The following is a 27,073-nucleotide window of genomic DNA, read 5'->3' on the forward strand; positions in this document are numbered from 1 at the left end:
GGGGAAGAGAGAACGCCCAAGATTGTGGGTCCCCTTGTAGGAGCGAGATGACAATTCCCACCATTTGTTCTTCACTCCCCGATGACTGAGGCCGCAGCCGAAAGTACAATTTGCATGCCTCCCGGAAAACAAAAAACTTGTCCCGTCCCCCAGTGAACCTGTCAGGGAGAGCTACTTTAGGTTCTGGTCCGGCTTGCTCCTGAGGATGCAAAACCTTGGACCTAACGTCCGCCAGCTCCATGGACAAACTCTGCAACTGCCGAGCTAGACCGGCTACTGGATCCATGGTAGCTGGAGAAAAACTAAGTGGGTCGGTGAAAATGTCACGCTGTCTCTGTGTACTGGAGGTAGGGGGCCTAAGCTGACCCTAAGCTGGGGCCCTGACTAATCCCTCAACCTGGAGGTACTGTTAAAGGTACAGAGGTCCAGGCTGCCAGCGTAACCCCTACCTCCTGAGGATCCCTGCACCTAAGTAATCTAGTCCTGAGAAGGACCCCGATCACAACAAAAGAGGACAAGTAATAATATGCCCACACACAGTACTTAGACGAACAAGACAGTACAAGGGAAAAACCAAAACCACCTTGCATACAAAAACTACACAACTACAACAGAGGGAACACCAACGGGAAAGGAGATAAATGATAAAGCGAGGAAGGGAAAAACCACTCCAAATACACTTATCTCAGAAACTCCAAATACCACGATCCGCTCTGTAAGTCTGTATGAAATGCTTTCACCGACACTTCCCAAACAGACCAGCAGGCATTTGAAGGAGACTCACTACAGCAGCATTGATTGCAGCTGGGCGAGGCTGGACCTCGTCTAGCACAGAGAGAGAGAGAATTAACTCCCTCACTGCCGAAAACACAAAGCACCAAAAAGTCAGCTGCGAGAAGTCAGGATGTGTAATCGTGACGATCTTCGTGGCGACACACCCGTGACACCTCCACGTCTCTTCCGAGGTGCATTAAAACCGTCTTGTTAAGCTACTGTGACCTCCACCACTTTTCCAAGGGGCATTAAAACCGTCTTGTTAAGCTACTGGGACCTCCACGTCTCTTCCGAGGGGCATTAAAACTGTCTTGTTAAGCTACTGGGACCTCGACGTCTCTTCCGAGGGGCATTAAAAGCGTCTTGTTAAGCTACTGGGACCTCCACGTCTCTTCCGAGGTGCATTAAAACCGTCTTGTTAAGCTACTGTGACCTCCACGTCTCTTCCGAGGGGCATTAAAACTGTCTTGTTAAGCTACTGGGACCTCGACGTCTCTTCCGAGGGGCATTAAAAGCGTCTTGTTAAGCTACTGCGACCTCCACGTCTCTTCAAAGGGGCATTAAAACCATCTTCTTAAGCTACTGGGACCTCCACGTCTCTTCTGAGGGGCATTAAAACCATCTTGTTAAGCTACTGGGACCTCCACGTCTCTTCCGAGGGGCATTAAAACCGTCTTGTTAAGCTACTGTGATCTCCACCACTTTTCAAAGGGGCATTAAAACCGTCTTGTTAAGCTACTGGGACCTCCGCGTCTCTTCCGAGGGGCATTAAAACCGTCTTGTTAAGCTACTGTGACCTCCACCACTTTTCCAAGGGGCATTAAAACCGTCTTGTTAAGCCACTTTGACCTCCACCACTTTTCGAAGGGGCATTAAAACCGTCTTGTTAAGCTACTGCAACCTCCACGTCTCTTCCGAGGGGCATTAAAACCGTCTTGTTAAGCTACTGCGACCTTCATGTCTCTTCCAAGGGGCATTAAAACCATCTTGTTAAGCTAATGGGACCTCCACGTCTCTTCTGAGGGGCATTAAAACCGTCTTGTTAAGCTACTGGGACCTCCACGTCTCTTCCGAGGGGCATTAAAACCGTCTTGTTAAGCTACTGTGACCTCCACCACTTTTCAAAGGGGCATTAAAACCGTCTTGTTAATCTACTGGGACCTCCGCGTCTCTTCCGAGGGGCATTAAAACCGTCTTGTTAAGCTACTGGGACCTCCACGTCTCTTCCGAGGGGCATTAAAACCGTCTTGTTAAGCTACTGTGACCTCCACCACTTTTCAAAGGGGCATTAAAACCGTCTTGTTAAGCTACTGGGACCTCCGCGTCTCTTCCGAGAGGCATTAAAACCGTCTTGTTAAGCTACTGGGACCTCCACGTCCCTTCCGAGGGGCATTAAAACCATCTTGTTAAGCTACTGTGACCTCCACCACTTTTCCAAGGGGCATTATAACCGTCTTGTTAAGCCACTGTGACCTCCAGGTCTCTTCCAAGGGACATTAAAACTGTCTTCTTAAGCTACTGGGACCTCCACGTCTCTTCCGAGGGGCATTGAAAGCGTCTTGTTAAGCTACTGGGACCTCCTGTCACGCTGTCTCTGTGTACTGGAGGTAGGGGGCCTAAGCTGACCCTAAGCTGGGGCCCTGACTAATCCCTCAACATGGAGGTACTGTTAAAGGTACAGAGGTCCAGGCCGCCAGCGTAACCCCTACCTCCTGAGGATCCCTGCACCTAAGTAATTTAGTCCTGAGAAGGACCCCGATCACAACAAAAGAGGACAAGTAATAATATGCCCACACACAGTACTTAGACGAACAAGACAGTACAAGGGAAAAACCAAAACCACCTTGCATACAAAAACTACACAACTACAACAGAGGGAACACCAACGGGAAAGGAGATAAATGATAAAGCGAGGAAGGGAAAAACCACTCCAAATACACTTATCTCAGAAACTCCAAATACCACGATCCGCTCTAAGTCTGTATGAAATGCTTTCACCGACACTTCCCAAACAGACCAGCAGGCATTTGAAGGAGACTCACTACAGCAGCATTGATTGCAGCTGGGCGAGGCTGGACCTCGTCTAGCACAGAGAGAGAGAGAATTAACTCCCTCACTGCCGAAAACACAAAGCAGCAAAAAGTCAGCTGCGAGAAGTCAGGCTGTGTAATCGTGACGATCTTCGTGGCGACACACCCGTGACAGTACCCCCCCTTCTACGAGGGGCCTCCGGACCCTCAGGGCCAGGTTTATCCGGGTGAGTCGTGTGGAAGGCCCGAACTAATCGGTCTGCGTTAATATCCGACGCAGGAACCCACATCCTCTCCTCAGGACCATACCCTTTCCAATGAACCAGGTACTGAGGAGCCGGGGATTAAAACGTGAATCGATGACCCTTGATACCTGGAACTCCAAGTTACCATTGACCACCACTGGAGGGGGAGGTAAAGGTGACGGTACCACCGGCGCCACATACCTCTTAAGCAACGATCTGTGGAACACGTTGTGAATTTTAAACGTAGGGGGAGGTCAAGACGGAATGCCACCGGATTAATAATAGAACTGATTCTGTACGGCCCGATGAACCTGGGACCCAGTTTCCAGGAGGGAACCTTAAGTTTAATATTCCTGGTAGACAACCATACCCGATCGTTCACACTTAGGTCCGGACCAGACACTCTCCTCCTATCAGCCATACGTTTGTATCGGTTCCCCATAGTATTCAGATTCTTTAGCACCCCTCTCCATACTGAAGCGAGTGATGAGGAAAATCGTTCCTCCTCAGGAACCCCCGAAGAGCCCCCCCCTACTGAAAGTACAAAACTGGGGGTGAAAACCATATGCCCCAAAAAACGGGGACTTACCAGTGGACTCGCTCCGCCTATTATTAAGAGCAAACTCTGCCAGAGGTAAGAAAGAAGCCCAGTCCTCCTGGTTCTCTGACACAAAACACCGGAGATATGTCTCCAAGCTCTGGTTCATACGTTCCGTCTGACCATTGGTCTGAGGGTGAAAAGCCAATGAGAATGACAAATGCATCCCCCGCCGTGCACAAAACGCCTTCCAGAACTTGGACACAAACTGAGACCCCCGATCAGACACCACATCGGAGGGTACCCCGTGAAGCCTCACAATCTCCCCAATGAACACCTGCGCAAGAGTTTTAGCATTAGGGAGAGCCGGAAGAGCGATAAAATGTGCCATCTTGCTGAACCTGTCCACTACAACGAGTATGACCGTTTTACCCGAAGACGGAGGGAGGTCCGTAATAAAGTCCATAGACAGATGAGTCCAAGGACGCTCCGGGATCTTCAAAGGTAAGAGGGCCCCAGACGGACGGGTATGTGAGGTCTTAGAGCACGCACAAATCCCACAGGACGCGACAAAAGTTACCACCTCCTTATGTAAGTTAGGCCACCAAAACCGACGCGAGAGGAGATCCACAGTTGCTTTACTCCCCGGGTGTCCTGCCAAAACTGAGTTATGGTGTGCCTCGATCACCTTTTGTCGCAACTGATCTGGAACAAACAGTCTCCCCGGAGGTCCAACAGGGGCGTCCCCCTGAGCCTCCAATACCTCCTCCTCCAGCTCAGAGCATACTGCCGAAACCACCACCCCCTCCTGAAGGATAGGAATCGGGTCGTCCGTATTCCCGGCCCCAGGGAAACTGCGAGATAAGGCATCCGCCTTTACATTTTTTGACCCAGGACGATATGTAACGACAAAATTAAACCTGGTAAAAAACAATGACCACCTAGCTTGTCTTTGATTCAGACGTTTCGCGGACTCCAGATATAGCAGGTTCTTGTGATCGGTGATGACGGTGACCGGATGGACTGCCCCCTCCAAAAAATGGCGCCACTCCTCAAAAGCTAACTTAATGGCCAAGAGTTCCCTATTGCCGACATCGTAATTCCTCTCAGCGGACGACAATTTTTTAGAGAAAAAGGCGCACGGATGCCACTTACCAGGGGACGAACCTTGTGACAATACTGCTCCCACCCCTACCTCAGAAGCGTCTACCTCTACAATGAATGGCTGTGACGCATCAGGTTGAATGAGCATGGGTGCCGAGGCAAAACATTTTTTCAAGCAGGAGAATGCTTGACAAGCCTTGTCAGACCACCTAGAAAAATCCGTCCCCTTTTTAGTCATGTCTGTGAGAGGCTTAACCATGGACGAGAAATTACGAATGAACTTCCGGTAATAATTAGCAAACCCCAGGAAACGTTGTAGTGCCTTAAGATTCTCTGGCCGATCCCACTCAAGAACTGCCCGCACTTTCCCAGGGTCCATACGAAAACCGGACGCTGAAACCAGGAAGCCTAAAAACTGGAGTTCCTGTACGGCGAACACACACTTTTCCCATTTGGCATACAGTTTATTATCCCGCAAGATCTGTAACACCTGCCTAACGTGCTCCTGATGAGACACCAGATCCGGCGAGTAAATTAAGATATCATCCAGATATATGACAACAAACTGTCCCACCAGGCGGCGAAAAATGTCATTAACAAAGTGTTGGAACACCGCCGGGGCATTAGTCAGACCGAATGGCATGACAAGGTTCTCATAATGCCCCTCCGGAGTGTTAAACGCCGTCTTCCACTCATCCCCCTCCTTCATCCTAATCAGATTGTACGCCCCCCTGAGATCCAACTTAGAGAACCATTTGGCGCCCACGATCTGATTAAAGAGATCGGGAATAAGTGGGAGTGGATACGGATCTCGGACCGTAATCCGATTAAGTTCACGGAAATCCAGGCAAGGGCGTAGGCCTCCATCTTTCTTCTTAACAAAGAAGAACCCCGCAGCCACCGGTGAAGATGAAGGTCTAATATGCCCCTTAGCCAGACTTTCTGAAATATAATCCTTCATGGCCTGCCTCTCAGGACCAGAAAGGTTATACAACCTAGCTTTAGGTAACTTGGCCTCAGGGAGCAGTTTTACAGAACAGTCATACTCGCGATGAGGAGGTAGTTCCTGACACCCTTTCTCCGAGAATACATCCTCAAAGTCCGCCAGAAATGGAGGTAAGACCCAAGGAGTAACCGCACCGATGACAGTGTTCATGCAGTTTTTATTACAGAATTTACTCCATTGGCTTATCTCTCTGGTTTGCCAATTAATAACCGGGTTATGCTTAGTTAACCAAGGAAGGCCCAACACTATAGGAGTGGGAAGACCCTCCAACACGTAGCAAGACAACAGTTCTTTATGTATCGCCCCCACTTGAAGTTTTACGTCATGCACAGCTTGCAAAAAACTTCCCTGACCGAGAGGCCTGGCATCGATCGAGAATATGGGGATGGGTTTAGCCAACTCACTCAATCGCATACCTTGAACCCGGGCAAACCGAGCATCAACCAGATTAGCCCCGGCCCCACTATCCAGAAGAACAGATATCCTCTCAGTTCTCGTACCCACCACCACCTCCGCCGGTACGAGAAACTGAGACGAACCTAGGGACGAAATACCTACTCCCAGATTGCCGTCCACCACACAACCTGGGATCAACAGTTTTCCGACGACTCTTCACTCTGCAAGGGACGGGATGGACACCCCCAATAAAATGTCCCTTTCTCCCGCAGAAGAAACACCTTCCTGTCTTATGGCACACCACCGGTCCCCTCCCCCGAAATGATGTCCCTCCTAATTGCATAGGCTCCTCTGGACTGACCAGGGGAACCACCATATGAGGGGACCTTGTAGGAGGTGGAGTCATCACAGGGGGTCGAGTTATCCCGCACCTCTCCCGAAGCCGTCTGTCAACGCGAATAGCCAGGGCCATAGCGGCTTCCAGTGACGCGGGAGAGTCATACTGTGCCAACACATCCTGTAATTTGTCGGATAAACCTTGACAAAACTGGCTCCTAAGAGCCGGGTCATTCCACTGGGTGTCCGTGGCCCACCTACGGAACTCCGAACAGAATTCCTCCGCCGGACGATCTCCCTGCTGGATCCTACGTAACTTAGACTCAGCAAGGGAGATCCGATCTGGGTCATCATATACGAGTCCCAGAGCAGCGAAAAACCTATCCACTGACTGGAGAGCCGGGGAGCCCGGGGGAAGAGAGAACGCCCAAGATTGTGGGTCCCCTTGTAGGAGCGAGATGACAATTCCCACCATTTGTTCTTCACTCCCCGATGACTGAGGCCGCAGCCGAAAGTACAATTTGCATGCCTCCCGGAAAACAAAAAACTTGTCCCGTCCCCCAGTGAACCTGTCAGGGAGAGCTACTTTAGGTTCTGGTCCGGCTTGCTCCTGAGGATGCAAAACCTTGGACCTAACGTCCGCCAGCTCCATGGACAAACTCTGCAACTGCCGAGCTAGACCGGCTACTGGATCCATGGTAGCTGGAGAAAAACTAAGTGGGTCGGTGAAAATGTCACGCTGTCTCTGTGTACTGGAGGTAGGGGGCCTAAGCTGACCCTAAGCTGGGGCCCTGACTAATCCCTCAACCTGGAGGTACTGTTAAAGGTACAGAGGTCCAGGCTGCCAGCGTAACCCCTACCTCCTGAGGATCCCTGCACCTAAGTAATCTAGTCCTGAGAAGGACCCCGATCACAACAAAAGAGGACAAGTAATAATATGCCCACACACAGTACTTAGACGAACAAGACAGTACAAGGGAAAAACCAAAACCACCTTGCATACAAAAACTACACAACTACAACAGAGGGAACACCAACGGGAAAGGAGATAAATGATAAAGCGAGGAAGGGAAAAACCACTCCAAATACACTTATCTCAGAAACTCCAAATACCACGATCCGCTCTGTAAGTCTGTATGAAATGCTTTCACCGACACTTCCCAAACAGACCAGCAGGCATTTGAAGGAGACTCACTACAGCAGCATTGATTGCAGCTGGGCGAGGCTGGACCTCGTCTAGCACAGAGAGAGAGAGAATTAACTCCCTCACTGCCGAAAACACAAAGCACCAAAAAGTCAGCTGCGAGAAGTCAGGCTGTGTAATCGTGACGATCTTCGTGGCGACACACCCGTGACACCTCCACGTCTCTTCCGAGGTGCATTAAAACCGTCTTGTTAAGCTACTGTGACCTCCACCACTTTTCCAAGGGGCATTAAAACCGTCTTGTTAAGCTACTGGGACCTCCACGTCTCTTCCGAGGGGCATTAAAACTGTCTTGTTAAGCTACTGGGACCTCGACGTCTCTTCCGAGGGGCATTAAAAGCGTCTTGTTAAGCTACTGGGACCTCCACGTCTCTTCCGAGGTGCATTAAAACCGTCTTGTTAAGCTACTGTGACCTCCACGTCTCTTCCGAGGGGCATTAAAACTGTCTTGTTAAGCTACTGGGACCTCGACGTCTCTTCCGAGGGGCATTAAAAGCGTCTTGTTAAGCTACTGCGACCTCCACGTCTCTTCAAAGGGGCATTAAAACCATCTTCTTAAGCTACTGGGACCTCCACGTCTCTTCTGAGGGGCATTAAAACCATCTTGTTAAGCTACTGGGACCTCCACGTCTCTTCCGAGGGGCATTAAAACCGTCTTGTTAAGCTACTGTGATCTCCACCACTTTTCAAAGGGGCATTAAAACCGTCTTGTTAAGCTACTGGGACCTCCGCGTCTCTTCCGAGGGGCATTAAAACCGTCTTGTTAAGCTACTGGGACCTCCACGTCCCTTCCGAGGGGCATTAAAACCATCTTGTTAAGCTACTGTGACCTCCACCACTTTTCCAAGGGGCATTATAACCGTCTTGTTAAGCCACTGTGACCTCCAGGTCTCTTCCAAGGGACATTAAAACTGTCTTCTTAAGCTACTGGGACCTCCACGTCTCTTCCGAGGGGCATTGAAAGCGTCTTGTTAAGCTACTGGGACCTCCACGTCTCTTCCGACGTGCATTAAAACCGTCTTGTTAAGCTACTGTGACCTCCACCACTTTTCCAAGGGGCATTAAAACCGTCTTGTTAAGCTACTGGGACCTCCACGTCTCTTCCGAGGGGCATTAAAACTGTCTTGTTAAGCTACTGGGACCTCGACGTCTCTTACGAGGGGCATTAAAAGCGTCTTGTTAAGCTACTGGGACCTCGACGTCTCTTACGAGGGGCATTAAAAGCGTCTTGTTAAGCTACTGTGACCTCCACCACTTTTCCAAGGGGCATTATAACCGTCTTGTTAGGCCACTGTGACCTCCAGGTCTCTTCCAAGGGACATTAAAACTGTCTTCTTAAGCTACTGGGACCTCCACGTCTCTTCCGAGGGGCATTGAAAGCGTCTTGTTAAGCTACTGGGACCTCCACGTCTCTTCCGAGGTGCATTAAAACCGTCTTGTTAAGCTACTGTGACCTCCACGTCTCTTCCGAGGGGCATTAAAACTGTCTTGTTAAGCTACTGGGACCTCGACGTCTCTTCCGAGGGGCATTAAAAGCGTCTTGTTAAGCTACTGCGACCTCCACGTCTCTTCAAAGGGGCATTAAAACCATCTTCTTAAGCTACTGGGACCTCCACGTCTCTTCTGAGGGGCATTAAAACCATCTTGTTAAGCTACTGGGACCTCCACGTCTCTTCCGAGGGGCATTAAAACCGTCTTGTTAAGCTACTGTGACCCCCACGTCTCTTCCAAGGGACATTAAAACTGTCTTGTTAAGCAACTGGGACCTCCACGTCTCTTCCGAGGGGCATTGAAAGCATCTTGTTAAGCTGCTGGGACCTCCACGTCTCTTGCGAGGGGCATTAAAACCGTCTTGTTAAGCTACTGTGACCTCCACCACTTTTCCAAGGGGCATTAAAACCATCTTGTTAATCTACTGGGACCTCCACGTCTCTTCCGAGGGGCATTAAAACTGTCTTGTTAAGCTACTGGGACCTCCACGTCTCTTCCGAGGGGCATTAAAAGCGTCTTGTTAAGCTACTGCGACCTCCATGTCTCTTCCAAGGGGCATTAAAACCGTCTTGTTAAGCTACTGGGACCTCCACGTCTCTTCCAAGGGGCATTAAAACCGTCTTGTTAAGCTACTGGGACGTCCAAGTCTCTTCCGAGGGGCATTAAAACCATCTTGTTAAGCTACTGTGACCTCCATCACTTTTCAAAGGGGCATTAAAACCGTCTTGTTAAGCTACTGGGACCTCCATGTCTCTTCCGAGCGGCATTAAAACCGTCTTGTTAAGCTACTGGGACCTCCACGTCTCTTCCGAGGGGCATTAAAACCGTCTTGTTAAGCTACTGTGACCTCCACCACTTTTCCCAGGGGCATTAAAACCGTGTTGTTAAGCCACTGTGACCTCCACGTCTCTTCCAAGGGACATTAAAACCGTCTTGTTAAGCTACTGGGACCTCCACCACTTTTCCAAGGGGCATTAAAACCGTCTTGTTAAGCTACTGAGACCTCCACTTCTCTTCCAAGGGGCATTAAAACTGTCTTGTTAAGCTACTGGGACCTCCACGTCTCTTCCGAGGGGCATTAAAAGCGTCTTGTTAAGCTACTGCAACCTCCACGTCTCTTCCAAGGGGCATTAACACCATCTTGTTAAGCTGCTGGGACCTCCACGTCTCTTCCGAGGGGAATTAAAACCGTCTTGTTAAGCTACTGGGACCTCTACGTCTCTTCCGAGGGGCATTAAAACAGTCTTGTTAAGCTACTGTGACCTCCACCACTTTTCCAAGGGGCATTAAAACCGTCTTGTTAAGCTACTGGGACCTCCACGTCTCTTCCGAGGGGCATTAAAACCGTCTTGTTAAGCTACTGTGACATCCACCACTTTTCCAAGGGGCATTAAAACCGTCTTGTTAAGCCACTGTGACCTCCACCACTTTTCCAAGGGGCATTAAAACCGTCTTGTTAAGCTACTGCAACCTCCACGTCTCTTCCGAGGGGCATTAAAACCGTCTTGTTAATCTACTGGGACCTCCGCGTCTCTTCCGAGGGGCATTAAAACCGTCTTGTTAAGCTACTGGGACCTCCACGTCTCTTCCGAGGGGCATTAAAACCGTCTTGTTAAACTACTGTGACCTCCACCACTTTTCCAAGGGGCATTATAACCGTCTTGTTAAGCCACTGTGACCTCCACGTCTCTTCCGAGGGGCATTGAAAGCGTCTTGTTAAGCTACTGGGACCTCCACGTCTCTTCCGAGGGGCATTAAAACCGTCTTGTTAAGCTACTGTGACCTCCACCACTTTTCCAAGGGGCATTAAAACCATCTTGTTAAGCTACTATGACCTCCACGTCTCTTCCGAGGGGCATTAAAACTGTCTTGTTAAGCTACTGGGACCTCCACGTCTCTTCCGAGGGACATTAAAAGCGTCTTGTTAAGCTACTGCGACCTCCACGTCTCTTCAAAGGGGCATTAAAACCATCTTGTTAAGCTAATGGGACCTCCACGTCTCTTCCGAGGGGCATTAAAACCATCTTGTTAAGCTACTGTGACTTCCACCACTTTTCAAAGGGGCATTAAAACCGTCTTGTTAAGCTACTGGGACCTCCACGTCTCTTCCGAGCGGCATTAAAACCGTCTTGTTAAGCTACTGGGACCTCCACGTCTCTTGCGAGGGGCATTAAAACCGTCTTGTTAAGCTACTGTGACCTCCACCACTTTTCCCAGGGGCATTAAAACCGTCTTGTTAAGCCACTGTGACGTCCACGTCTCTTCCAAGGGACATTAAAACCGTTTTGTTAAGCTACTGGGACCTCCACCACTTTTCCAAGGGGCATTAAAACCGTCTTGTTAAGCTACTGAGACCTCCACTTCTCTTCCAAAGGGCATTAAAACTGTCTTGCTAAGCTACTGGGACCTCCACGTCTCTTCCGAGGGGCATTAAAACAGTCTTGTTAAGCTACTGGGACCTCCACGTCTCTTCCGAGGGGCGTTAAAACCATCTTGTTAAGCTACTGTGACCTCCACCACTTTTCCAAGGGGCATTAAAACCGTCTTGTTAAGCTACTGTGACCTCCACGTCTCTTCTGAGGGGCATTAAAAGCGTCTTGTTAAGCTACTGCAACCTCCACGTCTCTTCCGAGGGGCATTAAAACCGTCTTGTTAAGCTACTGGGACCTCCACGTCTCTTCCGAGGGGCATTAAAACCGTCTTGTTAAGCTACTGGGACCTCCACGTCTCTTCCGAGGGGCATTAAAACAGTCTTGTTAAGCTACTGTGACCTCCACCACTTTTCCAAGGGACATTAAAACCGTCTTGTTAAGCTACTGGGAACTCCACGTCTCTTCCGAGGGGCATTAAAACCGTCTTGTTAAGCTACTGTGACCTCCACCACTTTTCCAAGGGGCATTAAAACCATCTTGTTAAGCCACTGTGACCTCCACCACTTTTCCAAGGGGCATTAAAACTGTCTTGTTAAGCTACTGCAACCTCCACATCTCTTCCGAGGGGCATTAAAACCGTATTGTTAAGCTACTGCGACCTTCATGTCTCTTCCAAGGGGCATTAAAACCATCTTGTTAAGCTAATGGGACCTCCACGTCTCTTCTGAGGGGCATTAAAACCGTCTTGTTAAGCTACTGGGACCTCCACGTCTCTTCCGAGGGGCATTAAAACCATCTTGTTAAGCTACTGTGACCTCCACCACTTTTCAAAGGGGCATTAAAACCGTCTTGTTAATCTACTGGGACCTCCGCGTCTCTTCCGAGGGGCATTAAAACCGTCTTGTTAAGCTACTGTGACCTCCACCACTTTTCCAAGGGGCATTAAAACCGTCTTGTTAAGCCACTGTGACCTCCACCACTTTTCCAAGGGGCATTAAAACTGTCTTGTTAAGCTACTGCAACCTCCACATCTCTTCCGAGGGGCATTAAAACCGTCTTGTTAAGCTACTGCGACCTTCATGTCTCTTCCAAGGGCATTAAAACCATCTTGTTAAGCTAATGGGACCTCCACGTCTCTTCTGAGGGGCATTAAAACCATCTTGTTAAGCTACTGGGACCTCCACGTCTCTTCCTAGGGGCATTAAAACCATCTTGTTAAGCTACTGTGACCTCCACCACTCTTCAAAGGGGCATTAAAACCGTCTTGTTAATCTACTGGGACCTCCGCGTCTCTTCCGACGGGCATTAAAACCGTCTTGTTAAGCTACTGGGACCTCCACGTCCCGTCCGAGGGGCATTAAAACCGTCTTGTTAAGCTACTGTGACCTCCACCACTTTTCCAAGGGGCATTATAACCGTCTTGTTAAGCCACTGTGACCTCCACGTCTCTTCCGAGGGGCATTGAAAGCGTCTTGTTAAGCTACTGGGACCTCCACGTCTCTTCCGAGCGGCATTAAAACCGTCTTGTTAAGCTACTGGGACCTCCACGTCTCTTCCGATGGGCATTAAAACCGTCTTGTTAAGCTACTGTGACCTCCACCACTTTTCCCAGGGGCATTAAAACTGTCTTGTTAAGCCACTGTGACCTCCACGTCTCTTCCAAGGGACATTAAAGCTGTCTTGTTAAGCTACTGGGACCTCCACGTCTCTTCCGAGGGGCATTAAAAGTGTCTTGTTAAGCTACTGGGACCTCCACGTCTCTTCCAAGGGGCATTAAAACCGTCTTGTTAAGCTACTGAGACCTCCACCACTTTTCCAAGGGGCATTAAACCGTCTTGTTAAGCTACTGAGAGGTCCACGTCTCTTACAAGGGGCATTAAAACTGTCTTGTTAAGCTACTGGGACCTCCACGTCTCTTCCGAGTGGCATTAAAAGCGTCTTGTTAAGCTACTGCAACCTCCACGTCTCTTCCGAGGGGCATTAAAAGCGTCTTGTTAAGCTACTGCGACCTCCACGTCTCTTCAAAGGGGCATTAAAACCATCTTGTTAAGCTAATGGGACCTCCACGTCTCTTCCGAGGGGCATTAAAACCATCTTGTTAAGCTACTGTGACTTCCACCACTTTTCAAAGGGGCATTAAAACCGTCTTGTTAAGCTACTGGGACCCCCACGTCTCTTCCGATCGGCATTAAAACCGTCTTGTTAAGCTACTGGGACCTCCACGTCTCTTCCGAGGGGCATTAAAACCGTCTTGTTAAGCTACTGTGACCTCCACCACTTTTCCCAGGGGCATTAAAACCGTCTTGTTAAGCCAGTGTGACCTCCACGTCTCTTCCAAGGGACATTAAAACCGTCTTGTTAAGCTACTGGGACGTCCACCACTTTTCCAAGGGGCATTAAAACCGTCTTGTTAAGCTACTGAGACCTCCACTTCTCTTCCAAGGGGCATTAAAACTGTCTTGTTAAGCTACTGTGACCTCCACCACTTTTCCAAGGGGCATTAAACCATCTTGTTAAGCTACTGAGACCTCCACGTCTCTTACAAGTGGCATTAAAACTGTCTTGTTAAGCTACTGTGACCTCCACGTCTCTTCCAAGGGACATTAAAGCTGTCTTGTTAAGCTACTGGGACCTTCACGTCTCTTCCGAGGGGCATTAAAAGAGTCTTGTTAAGCTACTGGGACCTCCACGTCTCTTCCGAGGGGCATTAAAACCGTCTTGTTAAGCTACTGTGACCTCCACCACTTTTCCAAGGGGCATTAAACCGTCTTGTTAAGCTACTGAGACCTCCACGTCTCTTACAAGGGGCATTAAAACTGTCTTGTTAAGCTACTGGGACCTCCACGTCTCTTCCGAGTGGCATTAAAAGCGTCTTGTTAAGCTACTGCAACCTCCACGTCTCTTCAAAGGGGCATTAAAACTGTCTTGTTAAGCTACTGGGACCTCCACGTCTCTTCCGAGGGGCATTAAAACAGTCTTGTTAAGCTACTGGGACCTCCACGTCTCTTCCGAGGGGCATTAAAACCATCTTGTTAAGCTACTGTGACCTCCACCACTTTTCCAAGGCACATTAAAACCGTCTTGTTAAGCTACTGTGACCTCCACCTCTCTTCCGAGGGGCATTAAAAGCGTCTTGTTAAGCTACTGCGACCTCCACGTCTCTTCCAAGGGGTATTAAAACCGTCTTGCTAAGCTACTGGGACCTCCACGTCTCTTCCGAGGGGCATTAAAAGCGTCTTGTTAAGCTACTGGGACCTCCACGTCTCTTCCGAAGGGCATTAAAACAGTCTTGTTAAGCTACTGTGACCTCCACCACTTTTCCAAGGGGCATTAAAACCGTCTTGTTAAGCTACTGGGACCTCCACGTCTCTTCCGAGGGGCATTAAAACAGTCTTATTAAGCTACTGTGACCTCCACCACTTTTCCAAGGGGCATTAAAATCGTCTTGTTAAGCTACTGCAACCTCCACGTCTCTTCCGAGGGGCATTAAAACCGTCTTGTTAAGCTACTGCGACCTTCATGTCTCTTCCAAGGGGCATTAAAACCGTCCTGTTAAGCTAATGGGACCTCCACGTCTCTTCCGAGGGGCATTAAAACCATCTTGTTAAGCTACAGTGACTTCCACCACTTTTCAAAGGGGCATTAAAACCGTCTTGTTAAGCTACTGCCACCTCCACGTCTCTTCCGAGCGGCATTAAATCCGTCTTGTTAAGCTACTGGGACCTCCACATCTCTTCCGAGGGGCATTAAAACCGTCTTGTTAAGCTACTGTGACCTCCACCACTTTTCCCAGGGGCATTAAACCGTCTTGTTAAGCCAGTGTGACCTCCACGTCTCTTCCAAGGGACATTAAAACCGTCTTGTTAAGCTACTGGGACCTCCACAACTTTTCCAAGGGGCATTAAAACCGTCTTGTTAAGCTACTGAGACCTCCACTTCTCTTCCAAGGGGCATTAAAACTGTCTTGTTAAGCTACTGGGACCTCCACCACTTTTCCAAGGGGCATTAAACCGTCTTGTTAAGCTACTGAGACCTCCACGTCTCTTACAAGGGGCATTAAAACTGTCTTGTTAAGCCACTGTGACCTCCACGTCTCTTCCAAGGGACATTAAAGCTGTCTTGTTAAGCTACTGGGACCTCCACGTCTCTTCCGAGGGGCATTAAAAGAGTCTTGTTAAGCTACTGGGACCTCCACGTCTCTTCCGAGGGGCATTAAAACCGTCTTGTTAAGCTACTGTGACCTCCACCACTTTTCCAAGGGGCATTAAAACCGTCTTGTTAAGCTACTGGGACCTCCACGTCTCTTCCGAGGGGCATTAAAACAGTCTTATTAAGCTACTGTGACCTCCACCACTTTTCCAAGGGGCATTAAAACCGTCTTGTTAAGCCACTGTGACCTCCCCCACTTTTCCAAGGGGCATTAAAACCGTCTTGTTAAGCTACTGCAACCTCCACGTCTCTTCCAAGGGGCATTAAAACCGTCTTGTTAAGCTACTGCGACCTTCATGTCTCTTCCAAGGGGCATTAAAACCGTCTTGTTAAGCTACTGGGACCTCCACGTCTCTTCCAAGGGGCAGTAAAACCGTCTTGTTAAGCTACTGGGACCTCCACGTCTCTTCCGAGGGGCATTAAAACCATCTTGTTAAGCTACTGGGACCTCCACGTCTCTTCCGAGGGGCATTAAAACCGTCTTTTTAAGCTACTGTGACCTCCACCACTTTTCCAAGGGGCATTGAAACCGTCTTGTTAAGCTACTGGGACCTACACGTCTCTTCCGAGGGGCATTAAAACCGTCCTGTTAAGCTACTGTGACCTCCACCAATTTTCCAAGGGGCATTAAAACCATCTTGTTAAGTTACTGGGACCTCCACGTCTCTTCCAAGGGGCATTAAAACTGTCTTGTTAAGCTACTGGGACCTCCACGTCTCTTCCGAGGGGCATTAAAAGCGTCTTGTTAAGCTACTGCGACCTCCACGTCTCTTCAAAGGGGCATTAAAACCATCTTGTTAAGCTACTGGGACCTCCACGTCTCTTCCGAGGGGCATTAAAACCGTCTTGTTAAGCTACTGCGACCTCCACATCTCTTCCAAGGGGCATTAAAACCATCTTGTTAAGCTACTTGGACCTCCACGTCTCTTCCGAGTGGCATTAAAACCGTCTTGTTAAGCTACTGGGACCTCCACGTCTCTTCCGAGCGGCATTAAAACCGTCTTGTTAAGCTACTGTGACCTCCACCACTTTTCAAAGGGGCATTAAAACCGTCTTGTTAAGCTACTGGGACCTCCGCGTCTCTTCCGAGGGGCATTAAAACCGTCTTGTTAAGCTACTGGGACCTCCACGTCCCTTCCGAGGGGCATTAAAACCATCTTGTTAAGCTACTGTGACCTCCACCACTTTTCCAAGGGGCATTATAACCGTCTTGTTAAGCCACTGTGACCTCCAGGTCTCTTCCAAGGGACATTAAAACTGTCTTCTTAAGCTACTGGGACCTCCACGTCTCTTCCGAGGGGCATTGAAAGCGTCTTGTTAAGCTACTGGGACCTCCACGTCTCTTCCGAGGTGCATGAAAACCACTTTTCCAAGGGGCATTAAAACCGTCTTGTTAAGCTACTGGGACCTCCACGTCTCTTCAAAGGGGCATTAAAACCATCTTGTTAAGCTACTGGGACCTCCACGTCTCTTCTGAGGGGCATTAAAACCATCTTGTTAAGCTACTGGGACCTCCACGTCTCTTCCGAGGGGCATTAAAACCGTCTTGTTAAGCTACTGTGATCTCCACCACTTTTCAAAGGGGCATTAAAACCGTCTTGTTAAGCTACTGGGACCTCCGCGTCTCTTCCGAGGGGCATTAAAACCGTCATGTTAAGCTACTGGGACCTCCATGTCCCTTCCGAGGGGCATTAAAACCGTCTTGTTAAGCTACTGTGACCTCCACCACTTTTCCAAGGGGCATTATAACCGTCTTGTTAAGCCACTGTGACCCCCACGTCTCTTCCAAGGGACATTAAAACTGTCTTGTTAAGCAACTGGGAACTCCACGTCTCTTCCGAGGGGCATTGAAAGCATCTTGTTAAGCTACTGGGACCTCCACGTCTCTTGCGAGGGGCATTAAAACCGTCTTGGTAAGCTACTGTGACCTCCACCACTTTTCCAAGGGGCATTAAAACCATCTTGTTAATCTACTGGGACCTCCACGTCTCTTTCGAGGGGCATTAAAACCATCTTGTTAAGCTACTGTAACCTCCACCACTTTTCCAAGGGGCATTAAAACCGTCTTGTTAAGCTACTGGGACCTCTACATCTCTTCCGAGGGGCATTAAAAGCGTCTTGTTAAGCTACTGCAACCTCCACGTCTCTTCCAAGGGGCATTAAAACCGTCTTTTTAAGCTACTGGGACCTCCACGTCTCTTCCGAGGAGCATTAAAACCGTCTTGTTAAGCTACTGGGACCTCCACGTCTCTTCCGTGGGGCATTAAAACAGTCTTGTTAAGCTACTGTGACCTCCACCACTTTTCCAAGGGGCATTAAAACCGTCTTGTTAAGCTTCTGGGACCTCCACGTCTCTTCCGAGGGGCATTAAAACCGTCTTGTTAAGCTACTGTGACCTCCACCACTTTTCCAAGGGGCATTAAAACCATCTTGTTAAGCCACTGTGACCTCCACCACTTTTCCAAGGGGCATTAAAACCGTCTTGTTAAGCTACTGCAACCTCCACGTCTCTTCCCAGGGGCATTAAAACCGTCTTGTTAAGCTACTGCGACCTTCATGTCTCTTCCAAGGGGCATTAAAACCATCTTGTTAAGCTAATTGGACCTCCACGTCTCTTCTGAGGGGCATTAAAACCGTCTTCTTAAGCTACTGGGACCTCCACGTCTCTTCCGAGGGGCATTAAAACCGATTTGTTAAGCTACCGTGACCTCCACCACTTTTCAAAGGGGCATTAAAACCGTCTTGTTAATCTACTGGGACCTCCGCGTCTCTTCCGAGGGGCATTAAAACCGTCTTGTTAAGCTACTGGGACCTCCACGTCCCTTCCGAGGGGCATTAAAACCGTCTTGTTAAGCTACTGTGACCTCCACCACTTTTCCAAGGGGCATTATAACCGTCTTGTTAAGCCACTGTGACCTCCACGTCTCTTCCGAGGGGCATTGAAAGCGTCTTGTTAAGCTACTGGGACCTCCACGTCTCTTCCGAGGGGCATTAAAACCGTCTTGGTAAGCTACTGTGACCTCCACCACTTTTACAAGGGGCATTAAAACCATCTTGTTAAGCTACTGTGACCTCCACTTCTCTTCCGAGGGGCATGAAAACTGTCTTGTTAAGCTACTGGGACCTCCACGTCTCTTGCGAGGGGCATTAAAACCGTCTTGGTAAGCTACTGTGACCTCCACCACTTTTCCAAGGGGCATTAAAACCATCTTGTTAATCTACTGGGACCTCCACGTCTCTTCCGAGGGGCATTAAAACCATCTTGTTAAGCTACTGTAACCTCCACCACTTTTCCAAGGGGAATTAAAACCGTCTTGTTAAGCTACTGGGACCTCTACATCTCTTCCGCGGGGCATTAAAAGCGTCTTGTTAAGCTACTGCAACCTCCACGTCTCTTCCAAGGGGCATTAAAACCGTCTTTTTAAGCTACTGGGACCTCCACATCTCTTCCGAGGAGCATTAAAACCGTCTTGTTAAGCTACTGGGACCTCCACGTCTCTTCCGTGGGGCATTAAAACAGTCTTGTTAAGCTACTGTGACCTCCACCACTTTTCCAAGGGGCATTAAAACCGTCTTGTTAAGCTTCTGGGACCTCCACGTTTCTTCCGAGGGGCATTAAAACCGTCTTGTTAAGCTACTGTGTCCTCCACCACTTTTCCAAAGGGCATTAAAACCGTCTTGTTAAGCCACTTTGACCTCAACCACTTTTCGAAGGGGCATTAAAACCGTCTTGTTAAGCTACTGCAACCTCCACGTCTCTTCCGAGGGGCATTAAAACCGTCTTGTTAAGCTACTGCGACCTTCATGTCTCTTCCAAGGGGCATTAAAACCATCTTGTTAAGCTAATGGGACCTCCACGTCTCTTCTGAGGGGCATTAAAACCGTCTTGTTAAGCTACTGGGACCTTCACGTCTCTTCCGAGGGGCATTAAAACCGTCTTGTTAAGCTACTGTGACCTCCACCACTTTTCAAAGGGGCATTAAAACCGTCTTGTTAATCTACTGGGACCTCCGCGTCTCTTCCGAGGGGCATTAAAACCGTCTTGTTAAGCTACTGGGACCTCCACGTCTCTTCCGAGGGGCATTAAAACCGTCTTGTTAAGCTACTGTGACCTCCACCACTTTTCAAAGGGGCATTAAAACCGTCTTGTTAAGCTACTGGGACCTCCGCGTCTCTTGCGAGGGGCATTAAAACCGTCTTGTTAAGCTACTGGGACCTCCACGTCCCTTCCGAGGGGCATTAAAACCATCTTGTGAAGCTACTGTGACCTCCACCACTTTTCCAAGGGGCATTATAACCGTCTTGTTAAGCCACTGTGACCTCCAGGTCTCTTCCAAGGGACATTAAAACTGTCTTTTTAAGCTACTGGGACCTCCACGTCTCTTCCGAGGGGCATTGAAAGCGTCTTGTTAAGCTACTGGGACCTCCACGTCTCTTCCGAGGTGCATTAAAACCGTCTTGTTAAGCTACTGTGACCTCCACCACTTTTCCAAGGGGCATTAAAACCGTCTTGTTAAGCTACTGGGACCTCCACGTCTCTGCCGAGGGGCATTAAAACTGTCTTGTTAAGCTACTGGGACCTCGACGTCTCTTCCGAGGGGCATTAAAAGCGTCTTGTTAAGCTCCTGGGACCTCCACGTCCCTTCCGAGGGGCATTAAAACCATCTTGTTAAGCTACTGTGACCTCCACCACTTTTCCAAGGGGCATTAAAACCGTCTTGTTAATCTACTGTGACCTCCACCACTTTTCAAAGGGGCATTAAAACCGTCTTGTTAATCTACTGGGACCTCCGCGTCTCTTCCGAGGGGCATTAAAACCGTCTTGTTAAGCTACTGGGACCTCCACGTCCCTTCCGAGGGGCATTAAAACCGTCTTGTTAAGCTACTGTGACCTCCACCACTTTTCCAAGGGGCATTATAACCGTCTTGTTAAGCCACTGTGACCTCTACGTCTCTTCCGAGGGGCATTGAAAGCGTCTTGTTAAGCTACTGGGACCTCCACGTCTCTTCCGAGGGGCATTAAAACCGTCTTGTTAAGCTACTGTGACCTCCACCACTTTTCCAAGCGGCATTAAAACCGTCTTGTTAAGCTTCTGGGACCTCCACGTCTCTTCCGAGGGGCATTAAAACCGTCTTGTTAAGCTACTGTGACCTCCACCACTTTTCCAAGGGGCATTAAAACCATCTTGTTAAGCCACTGTGACCTCCACCACTTTTCCAAGGGGCATTAAAACCGTCTTGTTAAGCTACTGCAACCTCCACGTCTCTTCCGAGGGGCATTAAAACCGTCTTGTTAAGCTACTGCGACCTTCATGTCTCTCCCAAGGGGCATTAAAACCATCTTGTTAAGCTAATTGGACCTCCACGTCTCTTCTGAGGGGCATTAAAACCGTCTTGTTAAGCTACTGGGACCTCCACGTCTCTTCCGAGGGGCATTAAAACCGATTTGTTAAGCTACCGTGACCTCCACCACTTTTCAAAGGGGCATTAAAACCGTCTTGTTAATCTACTGGGACCTCCGCGTCTCTTCCGAGGGGCATTAAAACCGTCTTGTTAAGCTACTGTGACCTCCACCACTTTTCCAAGGGGCATTATAACCGTCTTGTTAAGCCACTGTGACCTCCACGTCTCTTCCGAGGGGCATTGAAAGCGTCTTGTTAAGCTACTGGGACCTCCACGTCTCTTCCGAGGGGCATTAAAACCGTCTTGTTAAGCTACTGTGACCTCCACCACTTTTCCAAGGGGCATTAAAACCATCTTGTTAAGCTACTGTGACCTCCACTTCTCTTCCGAGGGGCATTAAAACTGTCTTGTTAAGCTACTGGGACCTCCACGTCTCTTGCGAGGGGCATTAAAACCGTCTTGGTAAGCTACTGTGACCTCCACCACTTTTCCAAGGGGCATTAAAACCATCTTGTTAATCTACTGGGACCTCCACGTCTCTTCCGAGGGGCATTAAAACCATCTTGTTAAGCTACTGTAACCTCCACCACTTTTCCAAGGGGCATTAAAACCGTCTTGTTAAGCTACTGGGACCTCTACATCTCTTCCGAGGGGCATTAAAAGCGTCTTGTTAAGCTACTGCAACCTCCACGTCTCTTCCAAGGGGCATTAAAACCGTCTTTTTAAGCTACTGGGACCTCCACGTCTCTTCCGAGGAGCATTAAAACCGTCTTGTTAAGCTACTGGGACCTCCACGTCTCTTCCGTGGGGCATTAAAACAGTCTTGTTAAGCTACTGTGACCTCCACCACTTTTCCAAGGGGCATTAAAACCGTCTTGTTAAGCTTCTGGGACCTCCACGTCTCTTCCGAGGGGCATTAAAACCGTCTTGTTAAGCTACTGTGTCCTCCACCACTTTTCCAAGGGGCATTAAAACCGTCTTGTTAAGCCACTTTGACCTCAACCACTTTTCGAAGGGGCATTAAAACCGTCTTGTTAAGCTACTGCAACCTCCACGTCTCTTCCGAGGGGCATTAAAACCATCTTGTTAAGCTACTGCGACCTTCATGTCTCTTCCAAGGGGCATTAAAACCATCTTGTTAAGCTAATGGGACCTCCACGTCTCTTCTGAGGGGCATTAAAACCGTCTTGTTAAGCTACTGGGACCTCCACGTCTCTTCCGAGGGGCATTAAAACCGTCTTGTTAAGCTACTGTGACCTCCACCACTTTTCAAAGGGGCATTAAAACCGTCTTGTTAATCTACTGGGACCTCCGCGTCTCTTCCGAGGGGCATTAAAACCGTCTTGTTAAGCTACTGGGACCTCCACGTCTCTTCCGAGGGGCATTAAAACCGTCTTGTTAAGCTACTGTGACCTCCACCACTTTTCAAAGGGGCATTAAAACCGTCTTGTTAAGCTACTGGGACCTCCGCGTCTCTTCCGAGGGGCATTAAAACCGTCTTGTTAAGCTACTGGGACCTCCACGTCCCTTCCGAGGGGCATTAAAACCATCTTGTGAAGCTACTGTGATCTCCACCACTTTTCCAAGGGGCATTATAACCGTCTTGTTAAGCCACTGTGACCTCCAGGTCTCTTCCAAGGGACATTAAAACTGTCTTCTTAAGCTACTGGGACCTCGACGTCTCTTCCGAGGGGCATTAAAAGCGTCTTGTTAAGCTACTGGGACCTCCACGTCCCTTCCGAGGGGCATTAAAACCATCTTGTTAAGCTACTGTGACCTCCACCACTTTTCCAAGGGGCATTAAAACCGTCTTGTTAATCTACTGTGACCTCCACCACTTTTCAAAGGGGCATTAAAACCGTCTTGTTAATCTACTGGGACCTCCGCGTCTCTTCCGAGGGGCATTAAAACCGTCTTGTTAAGCTACTGGGACCTCCACGTCCCTTCCGAGGGGCATTAAAACCGTCTTGTTAAGCTACTGTGACCTCCACCACTTTTCCAAGGGGCATTATAACCGTCTTGTTAAGCCACTGTGACCTCCACGTCTCTTCCGAGGTGCATTGAAAGCGTCTTGTTAAGCTACTGGGACCTCCACGTCTCTTCCGAGGGGCATTAAAACCGTCTTGTTAAGCTACTGTGACCTCCACCACTTTTCCAAGGGGCATTAAAACCGTCTTGTTAAGCTTCTGGGACCTCCACGTCTCTTCCGAGGGGCATTAAAACCGTCTTGTTAAGCTACTGTGACCTCCACCACTTTTCCAAGGGGCATTAAAACCATCTTGTTAAGCCACTGTGACCTCCACCACTTTTCCAAGGGGCATTAAAACCGTCTTGTTAAGCTACTGCAACCTCCACGTCTCTTCCGAGGGGCATTAAAACCGTCTTGTTAAGCTACTGCGACCTTCATGTCTCTTCCAAGGGGCATTAAAACCATCTTGTTAAGCTAATTGGACCTCCACGTCTCTTCTGAGGGGCATTAAAACCGTCTTGTTAAGCTACTGGGACCTCCACGTCTCTTCCGAGGGGCATTAAAACCGATTTGTTAAGCTACCGTGACCTCCACCACTTTTCAAAGGGGCATTAAAACCGTCTTGTTAATCTACTGGGACCTCCGCGTCTCTTCCGAGGGGCATTAAAACCGTCTTGTTAAGCTACTGGGACCTCCACGTCCCTTCCGAGGGGCATTAAAACCGTCTTGTTAAGCTACTGTGACCTCCACCACTTTTGCAAGGGGCATTATAACCGTCTTGTTAAGCCACTGTGACCTCCACGTCTCTTCCGAGAGGCATTGAAAGCGTCTTGTTAAGCTACTGGGACCTCCACGTCTCTTCCGAGGGGCATTAAAACTGTCTTGTTAAGCTACTGGGACCTCCACGTCTCTTGCGAGGGGCATTAAAACCGTCTTGGTAAGCTACTGTGACCTCCACCACTTTTCCAAGGGGCATTAAAACCATCTTGTTAATCTACTGGGACCTCCACGTCTCTTCCGAGGGGCATTAAAACCATCTTGTTAAGCTTCTGTAACCTCCACCACTTTTCCAAGGGGCATTAAAACCGTCTTGTTAAGCTACTGGGACCTCTACATCTCTTCCGAGGGGCATTAAAAGCGTCTTGTTAAGCTACTGCAACCTCCACGTCTCTTCCACGGGGCATTAAAACCGTCTTTTTAAGCTACTGGGACCTCCACGTCTCTTCCGAGGAGCATTAAAACCGTCTTGTTAAGCTACTGGGACCTCCACGTCTCTTCCGTGGGGCATTAAAAGTCTTGTTAAGCTACTGTGACCTCCACCACTTTTCCAAGGGGCATTAAAACCGTCTTGTTAAGCTTCTGGGACCTCCACGTCTCTTCCGAGGGGCATTAAAACCGTCTTGTTAAGCTACTGTGTCCTCCACCACTTTTCCAAGGGGCATTAAAACCGTCTTGTTAAGCCACTTTGACCTCAACCACTTTTCGAAGGGGCATTAAAACCGTCTTGTTAAGCTACTGCAACCTCCACGTCTCTTCCGAGGGGCATTAAAACCGTCTTGTTAAGCTACTGCGACCTTCATGTCTCTTCCAAGGGGCATTAAAACCATCTTGTTAAGCTAATGGGACCTCCACGTCTCTTCTGAGGGGCATTAAAACCGTCTTGTTAAGCTACTGGGACCTCCACCACTTTTCCAAGGATCATTATAACCGTCTTGTTAAGCCACTGTGACCTCCAGGTCTCTTCCAAGGGACATTAAAACTGTCTTCTTAAGCTACTGGGACCTCCACGTCTCTTCCGAGGGGCATTGAAAGCGTCTTGTTAAGCTACTGGGACCTCCACGTCTCTTCCGAGGTGCATTAAAACCGTCTTGTTAAGCTACTGTGACCTCCACCACTTTTCCAAGGGGCATTAAAAAAGTCTTGTTAAGCTACTGGGACCTCCACGTCTCTTCCGAGGGGCATTAAAACTGTCTTGTTAAGCTACTGGGACCTCGTCGTCTCTTCCGAGGGGCATTAAAAGCGTCTTGTTAAGCTACTGGGACCTCCACGTCCCTTCCGAGGGGCATTAAAACCATCTTGTTAAGCTACTGTGACCTCCACCACTTTTCCAAGGGGCATTAAAACCGTCTTGTTAATCTACTGTGACCTCCACCACTTTTCAAAGGGGCATTAAAACCGTCTTGTTAATCTACTGGGACCTTCGCGTCTCTTCCGAGGGGCATTAAAACCGTCTTGTTAAGCTACTGGGACCTCCACGTCCCTTCCGAGGGGCATTAAAACCGTCTTGTTAAGCTACTGTGACCTCCACCACTTTTCCAAGGGGCATTATAACCGTCTTGTTAAGCCACTGTGACCTCCACGTCTCTTCCGAGGGGCATTGAAAGCGTCTTGTTAAGCTACTGGGACCTCCACGTCTCTTCCGAGGGGCATTAAAACCGTCTTGTTAAGCTACTGTGACCTCCACCACTTTTCCAAGGGGCATTAAAACCATCTTGTTAAGCTACTGTGACCTCCACTTCTCTTCCGAGGGGCATTAAAACTGTCTTGTTAAGCTACTGGGACCTCCACGTCTCTTCCGAGGGGCATTAAAACCGTCTTGTTAAGCTACTGTGACCTCCACCACTTTTCCAAGGGGCATTAAAACCGTCTTGTTAAGCCACTTTGACCTCAACCACTTTTCGAAGGGGCATTAAAACCGTCTTGTTAAGCTACTGCAACCTCCACGTCTCTTCCGAGGGGCATTAAAACCGTCTTGTTAAGCTACTGCGACCTTCATGTCTCTTCCAAGGGGCATTAAAACCATCTTGTTAAGCTAATTGGACCTCCACGTCTCTTCTGAGGGGCATTAAAACCGTCTTGTTAAGCTACTGGGACCTCCACGTCTCTTCCGAGGGGCATTAAAACCGATTTGTTAAGCTACCGTGACCTCCACCACTTTTCAAAGGGGCATTAAAACCGTCTTGTTAATCTACTGGGACCTCCGCGTCTCATCCGAGGGGCATTAAAACCGTCTTGTTAAGCTACTGGGACCTCCACGTCCCTTCCGAGGGGCATTAAAACCGTCTTGTTAAGCTACTGTGACCTCCACCACTTTTCCAAGGGGCATTATAACCGTCTTGTTAAGCCACTGTGACTTCCACGTCTCTTCCGAGGGGCATTGAAAGCGTCTTGTTAAGCTACTGGGATCTCCACGTCTCTTCCGAGGGGCATTAAAACCGTCTTGTTAAGCTACTGTGACCTCCACCACTTTTCCAAGGGGCATTAAAACCATCTTGTTAAGCTACTGTGACCTCCACTTCTCTTCCGAGGGGCATTAAAACTGTCTTGTTAAGCTACTGGGACCTCCACGTCTCTTGCGAGGGGCATTAAAACCGTCTTGGTAAGCTACTGTGACCTCCACCACTTTTCCAAGGGGCATTAAAACCATCTTGTTAATCTACTGGGACCTCCACGTCTCTTCCGAGGGGCATTAAAACCATCTTGTTAAGCTACTGTAACCTCCACCACTTTTCCAAGGGGCATTAAAACCGTCTTGTTAAGCTACTGGGACCTCTACATCTCTTCCGAGGGGCATTAAAAGCGTCTTGTTAAGCTACTGCAACCTCCACGTCTCTTCCAAGGGGCATTAAAACCGTCTTTTTAAGCTACTGGGACCTCCACGTCTCTTCCGAGGAGCATTAAAACCGTCTTGTTAAGCTACTGGGACCTCCACGTCTCTTCCGAGGGGCATTAAAACCGTCTTGTTAAGCTACTGTGACCTCCACCACTTTTCAAAGGGGCATTAAAACCGTCTTGTTAATCTACTGGGACCTCCGCGTCTCTTCCGAGGGGCATTAAAACCGTCTTGTTAAGCTACTGGGACCTCCACGTCTCTTCCGAGGGGCATTAAAACCGTCTTGTTAAGCTACTGTGACCTCCACCACTTTTCAAAGGGGCATTAAAACCGTCTTGTTAAGCTACTGGGACCTCCGCGTCTCTTCCGAGGGGCATTAAAAC

The 27,073-nt window shown here is 49.0% G+C and overlaps 1 protein-coding gene across 1 annotated transcript in view; it reads right to left on the reverse strand.

Annotated features, from left to right (window-relative positions):
• The window catches only part of SLC9A4 (solute carrier family 9 member A4), a 356,947-nt gene that overhangs the window by 155,426 nt on the left and 174,448 nt on the right, over positions 1-27,073 (reverse strand). The gene's annotated exons all lie outside the window — the stretch shown is intronic.

The sequence above is a fragment of the Phyllobates terribilis genome, unplaced genomic scaffold, assembly GCF_046119375.1.
Source record: "Phyllobates terribilis strain yellow unplaced genomic scaffold, ASM4611937v1 Scaffold_2__4_contigs__length_985480577, whole genome shotgun sequence".
In the NCBI taxonomy this organism is placed as follows: Eukaryota; Metazoa; Chordata; class Amphibia; order Anura; family Dendrobatidae; genus Phyllobates; species Phyllobates terribilis.